Raw genomic sequence first — 7107 nt, 5'->3', positions numbered from 1 at the left:
AGGATGAGTCAAACTTATAAAAAAGCTTTATCAACTATGGAGTCATCTGTGAGGATTGGGGGTCACAATTCCTCTGATCCCCCTCATAATTCCCAAGCTCTGCATCATCCAAAACACATTTAAAGAAAGGAAAAGCAAGAGAAAGGGGTTTGGATAGAGAAGGGATGGAGATACATCTAAACAGGGACAGACAGACAGAGAGAGAGAGAGAGAGAGGAGGAGGAGGAGACTTGTGGATGTAATGTTTCCTGGGAAATCACCTGTTCCATCCCCAGGACAGCCCTCCAGGGTGGGATTTATTAACCCCATTCCGCAAATGAAGAAAAGAAAGCCCAGAGAGATCAAGGAATACACCCCAGAGTACAGGGCTGGTAAATCAGTGAGCCCGGGACTGTGCTCTTCCCAACCCCCATGTTTCCCAGCACAGAGCTCCCCTCTTGTGGCTTTGGGGGTGTTCTACTGCTTGAAGACCAGGAATTAATCCCTGTGCCCATAGGAATGCTCTTAGAGCAGAGATAATTCAGCGATACACCCCCTTGTATATTTTGTATGTTTCCCCTCTTCCACCTGGTTCAGAGCTGGAAGTCAATCTTTTAGCCACTCAGCGAAATTCCCAGGGCGCTCTTAAGATACAGAAATTCCAGCTGTAAATAGCAAAACTGTTAGACCAGATTAAACTTGCCAAAGTGATTTGAGCAGGAGCTGAGAAAAATGGACCCCCTTGAAATGATACGCTATCAGCCAACAGTAACATAACCCTGGAAACGAACCTTTCAGTTTGTTATTCAACACGCGGAACACATGGTAAGAAGGAGGCTTGGCCAAGATCTAGCATCAGCAGAGGGCGTGGAAAATGTAAGCTGTACTTAATTTGTTTTCTTCTCCTGCTCTCCTTTCTTCTTCCCCCCCAATAAAATGATCGTGTGGGGAATTCTCCGATTTTAACGCTTGAAATCTATGGAGTCTGTCTGGAAGGTGACTGATGATAGGGTAGCCCCTGTGTTAAGGATCACCATCAGAGGAGAGGAAAGTGGCCAGGCAGCCAAGGGACGGAGGGGCAATTGAGTAGATTCAGATGAGGGACACATGTGGGGGGCATCTGTTCTCACTCCATTTTTCTTGTAACAGCTTAAAAATGGAAAACAAATGCTGTGGGGGACTTGTTCTAGGGAATTGATAAAGTTAAAAAAAAAAAAAAAACGCAACCTGTGTTTCCATTGGTCAGTTTCTCCGTGAGGACCAGAGCAGCTGGGGTAGCATGCCCCTGTCAGCCCCGTCCTGAAGACGTCTGGTTTCTTCAGACCCACTCGAGCAATTCCAGGCTACACTGCACACCCTCGTCTGGCCTCTCCTTCTATTGATTTCTGGTTTGGGGGACGCCCAGGCCCTGAGGTGACATTGGGACAGGTAAGTTGCCTTAGCTGAGGAAGCAAAAAAGCTGTTATTCTATAGTCAGGTGGGTGATTTATTGCAAAATTGCTCAGATACCCCCCCAACCCGACCCAGAACGATGCCCAGATGACAGGCAATCCGGTGTTTCCCTTTCCAGCTGGTATCTTGTATTGTAACTAGCACCGTGCTTTAGACCACTTGGGGCACTAAATGTTGACCTGGTCTGTTGTCACTGTCCTCAACTGGGAGCCCAGGCGTGTTCCCTCTCTGGGAACCATCCATCTGGCCCTGGCCTCTTCTGTCTCTTTCTCCCTCTTCTTTCTCGGTCTTTCCTGTGGAAAAGTGCTTCCAAAATCTGAAATTACACCATTTTTAAAATGTATTTCATTTAAATTCAAATTAGTGAATATGCAGTGTCATCTTGGCTTCACAAGTAGAACCCAGTGACTCATCTCTTACATATAACACCCAGGGCTCATCCCAACAAGTCCCCTCCTTAATGCCCGTCCCCCACTTGTTTTTTCTTTTTAAAATAAATTTTTAAGTTTATTTATTTATTTTGAGAGACACAGACAGTGTGAGTGGGGGAGAACACAGAGAGAGAGAGGGAGAGAGAGAATCCCAAGCAGGCTCCACGCTGCCAGCATGGAGCCCCATGCTGGGCTCAAACTCACAAACCATGAGATCATGACCTGAGCTGAAACCAAGAGTCAAGTGCTTAACTTACGGAACAACCCAGGCACCCCTCCCCATCACCCATTGAACCCACCCCCCACCCACCTCCCCTCCAGCAGCCCTCAGTTTGTTCTCTGTACTTAAGAGTCTCTTATGGCTTGCCTCCCTCTGATGCACACCGGGCTTTGTTCTATGTATTTCATATCAGACTATTCCAGTGGTCACAAGAGGTAGGATTTCTTTGAAGAAAACCAATAACCAACAGATGGGGTCAACGTGCCCCTTTGATCCTTTTTCTACAGCAATGGTATCACCTCGTGTGAACTACCCCTTACTTCGCTTTCCTTCTACAAGAAATGTTTAGCAGCCATCCGACCAACTGTTTATTGATTTGCAAACATCTATTCCAGATCAACAGAGCCTGTTCCTCTCACGGGGGAAGGTGGGGGACATCCTAGGTGTTCTCCGGTTTCCATTAGCGATGCCCTTGGGCATGCATGAAGATATGTTGCAGGCACTTCCGGTGGAGAGTCTCCTGCTTGTTGGGGATGAACTGGGTGACGGGTCACTGAAATGATGCACCCTCTTGGAATGCTCACCAGATCCATGCCCCGCAGTAGGGGCAGCTGGAGAAGGGGCTCCCGCATTTACAGGTGAGGTGAATGAAGCCGGGCAACCTGCTTCTTTTGGTCTCTTTGTTCTGGAGCTGGGATCCAGAAGGAAGTGGGTGGGAATTGCTTGCCCTGTGGAGAAGATGAGCTCACATGTAGTCTGAGGAATTCTTCTGAAAGATCAGAGTCTGGAGCTCCAGTTCCCGTTGCCCCCACCCCTACATTAGGGGGTAAAGCCTGAGATCACCGCTGGGTGATGGGGCTCTGATGTATTTCAGTCTGGAAAACCATATCCTCTCTGACAGGTTGCTCTGGCCACCATTGCTGGGGCCCCTGGAGGGGGAATCCACAGAACTGCAGAGGGGCGCTTGGGCGGGCGGTGGTGGGGGAGACCCAGTCACTGTATCAACACTGGGGGAGTCAGGGAGCATGGAGATACCAGAAAGGCACTGACAGCAGGCAGGGGTTGCTCTCCCCACCGCGTGAACCCCAAAACAGAGGGGCGCCAAACAGGCCAACAAGGCCTGAGACTTTGCTTCCCCTCCCCCCAACCCTATACCATGCCCAGGGAGGGCATCCCTCTCCTCCTGCCCAGGTCAGAGCCCCCCCCCACCCCCGCCCAAGGGTCTGGAGGATCCTGGGAGGCCACAGTAGGGGGGCGGGGTGGGGCCCATCAGTCCCAGGAACCTGGGTGCAGCTTAGACGTCCACTCGTTGTGGGGCTTTGAGTGCCCTCGTCCGTGAGTCTGTCATCAGGAGAAGCATGATGTGTAATGGGTGATCTGACATTCCGTAACCTGGGTCCCTGTAGTACACCAAAGCATTCATCGCAATATGACAAAGAGAGCAGTCAGCCTTCTGCCAGGAGGCACTTAAATTCCTATTTTGGGTGATCCGTGGAAAGAAATTCACTCCTGAAACCGCAGAAGCAAACTCGGACCCATGGGCTTAGCCCGCGGACACAAGGAGACCATGGCTTTTCCCGAAATTCCAGACACAAGAAAAGGTTTGGGACCCAAGCAAACAGCTGAGCTCTCAGGCCCAGGGGCCGATCTAGAACGCCAGCCTCCTTAACGCAAAAGAAATCAGTGTCACCAAGCACTGTTTTCAAATACCTGCATGACAGCTTAACATGGGGTCTGAGTTGACAACCCTGTCCCATGATTCCCGCTCACAGAACGCGTTTGTCAGGGGGTGCTCACAAAACCTGAAGGGACAGATTTTCACCCACTGTTAGAGTCAATATTTACCTTGGAAGAAAGCAGGCGTCAGAACTTGCCAATGGAGGTTTGGTCAGCACACCTGGGTGCTCGGTTGAAATCATGTCCTTCAACTGACACCCCTCGGAAAATGCTGGGATTTTTGTTAGAATGGAGAAATGTCACCCAGCCCGGTGTGGCGAGAAAGCACCTGCCACAATAATTTCAACAACTCATTCTAGGTGACTCCGGTGTTTCCTCCTGCATCACACAGCAGGCTGGGTGCACTTTCCTCACCTTATTTGTGTTTCTGTTGCTCTTTCTTTTAACCTTTTTTTTTTTTTTTTTTTTTTTAAATTTTGGAGAAGAGACACTTTGTTCCAAGTTCCGACTCTGGGACAGCGACAAACCCCCACAGCCAAAACACTCTGCAGCTGTGTCCTTTGGAGCAAGGAACGAGAGCTTCTCTGCTGACCTCACCTCACCCCAGAGGAGTGTCCTCTGCGTTCACCCAGGTTGGACTCAGGCAGGCGACAGACATGTGCGGCACCAGCCAGGTCCCCCTGGTGGCCCTGCCCACGGCAGCACGCCATCCATCACGCCACAGTCAAGACGCCAGCCAGCAGCCAGGCCGCCACGACAAGCAAAACGAGGCGGGCACCGCTGGCTCCTGTCAAGGCCTCCCGTGCACCAGCAGCCTTCATGTTAATGGGAGAAGTTGACTGAGACGATTTGACGCAGTTGCTGGAAACGAAACAGAGCAGGAGAATGATAAGCAAAGCTCTTACTTAATTAAAAGCACATTTATACAAGGTTTGGCCTGGCAGGAAAATGACAAAGGCAGTTAAAATTTTAAAATCAAGCCATTTTCTCTTGAGAGATTTCTGCCAGACCCTGGTGGATTCAGGATGCTGGGTTTTCTCTTCCAACAGAGCCTGAACATCTGAGCCGGGGTGAGCCAAGTGTGAGCTCCCTGGCTGTTTTCAAAGAAGTGGAACTTTTTCCCCAAAGTGATTCCCCTTTCTGGAGCCAATGGCAAGAGCGAGGCATGCTAGGCATGGGCCTGGATGTGGCCCCCTCCAGAAACACAAGGATGGATGTGGAAAGTACGGGGTGACTCTCTGTAGGAACAAGGGACCTTTGATATGCCTCCATGAAAATGGCTTCTTTGAGAAGACGGTCTTAAGAGTGGGTCACGGCAGCAGACGAAGGCACCAGGAAAGCCTGGGTGGAGAAAAGTGAAACGTTACAAGTTGAGAGCTGTCCTCCTCTCTTTGAAAAAAGAACTGTACGAATCCTTTGTAATTCCAGAAGGAAGACCTGGGGCCGATGGGGAAATTACAGAAGGGAGGATTTCCAATTAACAGAAGAACTTTCCAAGGAGTATTGCTCAAATAGGAAACCACAGGCAGTTCAGCCTGCCTCGGGATGTGCTGGAAGAGACCACAGCCCGTGTCTTGGTGGTACTGAGGCGGGTGGGGGGGGGGCGGTGTCCCACACTGGGGGCAGGACCCGGGGACTAAGTAAACACCTGCCGTGTTCTAAAAATTCTCGGATTCCGCATCATTGCGTAACACTCTGTAGAAACATGTATTTATTGCTCAGAAATTTGGAAAACAATTGTTCTTGGACATTTTACTGTTTATTTGTCAAATCCATTTCTGAATGAGAATCCATTTGGTAAGGCAAAGGCATTTGAACGCTCTCCGCTGGTCTAAGAACTTCATATTTCCTCAGTGAATCATTATAATCTGTGCACATGGACAGAATTCTCGCTCCTGGCGCCAAAAAGTACATCAACCAAGGGACAGTGTTTCTTAAATAAAAGTGGTGTTTCTAGTTGGCAAAACATAGATTATTTTTGCTATTAGAGAAATTGATTTCTTAAGACGTTGTGATTAATTATGTCTGTAAAACAGAAAATCCATCAAAGACAAAATATTTTTCCCTTCAGAAAACACAAATTCCTACCATGTCACTGACCACATATGACATTCTATTTATAGGCACCTTGTCTCCAAAGATATATCTGGGCTCACTTTCTACTCTGTCTTCCCCAGGCTCTGGGGAGATTGATGACCTATGTGACAAAACCAGGGGAACACTCGGTGCCATTCTGCTGGTTCTTGAGAATCGAAATGAAAGTTCTACCCTGTGCCTGGTCTGTGGAGAGGAACCTTCTGAGGAAAACAATAAAAGGTGATTCCATTTCCAATGTGAAAAGGCCCTTGTTGGCGAGTCCTGTTGGACTTGGCTTCCAAATAGATCCAGAACCCTAGCACTGTTCATCCCACCCACTGCCAACTCCCTGGCCGAAGCAGAAGGATCTTATGGCACTACTCCAACAACGTTTGCTGCAATGGCGCCCCCTAGCATTGTGTGGGCACAGCCTATGAGCCGCAGCCCTGTCCTACGCAGGTGTCTTTCACTCACACCATTGGACTTCCTCCTCTCCAGGCTCCCTGGGTCTATGTCACTCCTTTTTGTTTATTCTAAACACAACAGCCAGACTGATGCTGTTAAAACCCAAGTGGGATCACTGAACTTAGCTCCGATGCTTCTCAGGCCTTCTCATCCCAACCAGTGGCCTCGGTGCCTGCTTGATCCTTCTCCTCCTTACCCTCTGGGTAGGGTCCAGTGGCCCAGCTGCACTGCCTTTCTATTTCTAGAATATGCCAGGGCACCACAGCTCCAGACCTTGCTATTGTTGTCCCTCTGTCAGGAATTCTGCCCTCTGTGGGTACCTCTGTGGCCAGCTTCCTCTCTCCTTGTAAGAAGGATGTCATCCTCTCTGAGGAACTGTTCCCAACCATTCTTGTTAAAATGTTAGCTGCCCCTTCACAGTCCCTGTCCCTCTCCCCTGCTCTAGGGCTTCCATAGCACTGACTTTTGACATACTACATAACTTGCTTATCTGTCCTGTTTTTGTCTGTCCCCTTCATAAGGAAACAGGATTTCTGATGGCAGGATTGCTACCCGTTTTTGTTCACTGCTGTATCTCTACTGCCTGGCACTTCCCAGCACACATCAGTCCTTCAATTAATGTTTTTTGAAGAAATAAATGGGTAGGTAGATGGAAGAGCAGACAGATGGATGGATGTGCGGGTGGATGGATGGATGGATGGATGGGCAGATGAATGGATGGATGGGCGGACAGATGGATGTGGGTTGATGGATGGATGGTTGGATGGATGGATGGATGGATGGGCAGATAGGTGGATAGATGGATGG

At 49.2% G+C, this 7107-nt stretch overlaps 1 long non-coding RNA gene across 1 annotated transcript in view; it reads left to right on the top strand.

Moving 5' to 3' along the window:
* The first annotated feature begins 728 nt into the window (after positions 1-728).
* Positions 729-7107, top strand: part of LOC121014380 (uncharacterized) — a 10386-nt gene continuing 4007 nt past the window's right edge. The window contains exons 1-4 of the long non-coding RNA XR_005783185.1: positions 729-975; positions 1226-1407; positions 2478-2720; positions 4242-6075. This is a non-coding gene — a long non-coding RNA (uncharacterized LOC121014380). The remainder of the gene's footprint in view (positions 976-1225; positions 1408-2477; positions 2721-4241; positions 6076-7107) is intronic.

This window comes from Herpailurus yagouaroundi, unplaced genomic scaffold (assembly GCF_014898765.1).
Source record: "Herpailurus yagouaroundi ecotype Mexico unplaced genomic scaffold, PumYag 202, whole genome shotgun sequence".
Lineage (NCBI taxonomy): Eukaryota > Metazoa > Chordata > Mammalia > Carnivora > Felidae > Herpailurus > Herpailurus yagouaroundi.
This window is presented reverse-complemented; position numbering and strand designations above follow the sequence as displayed.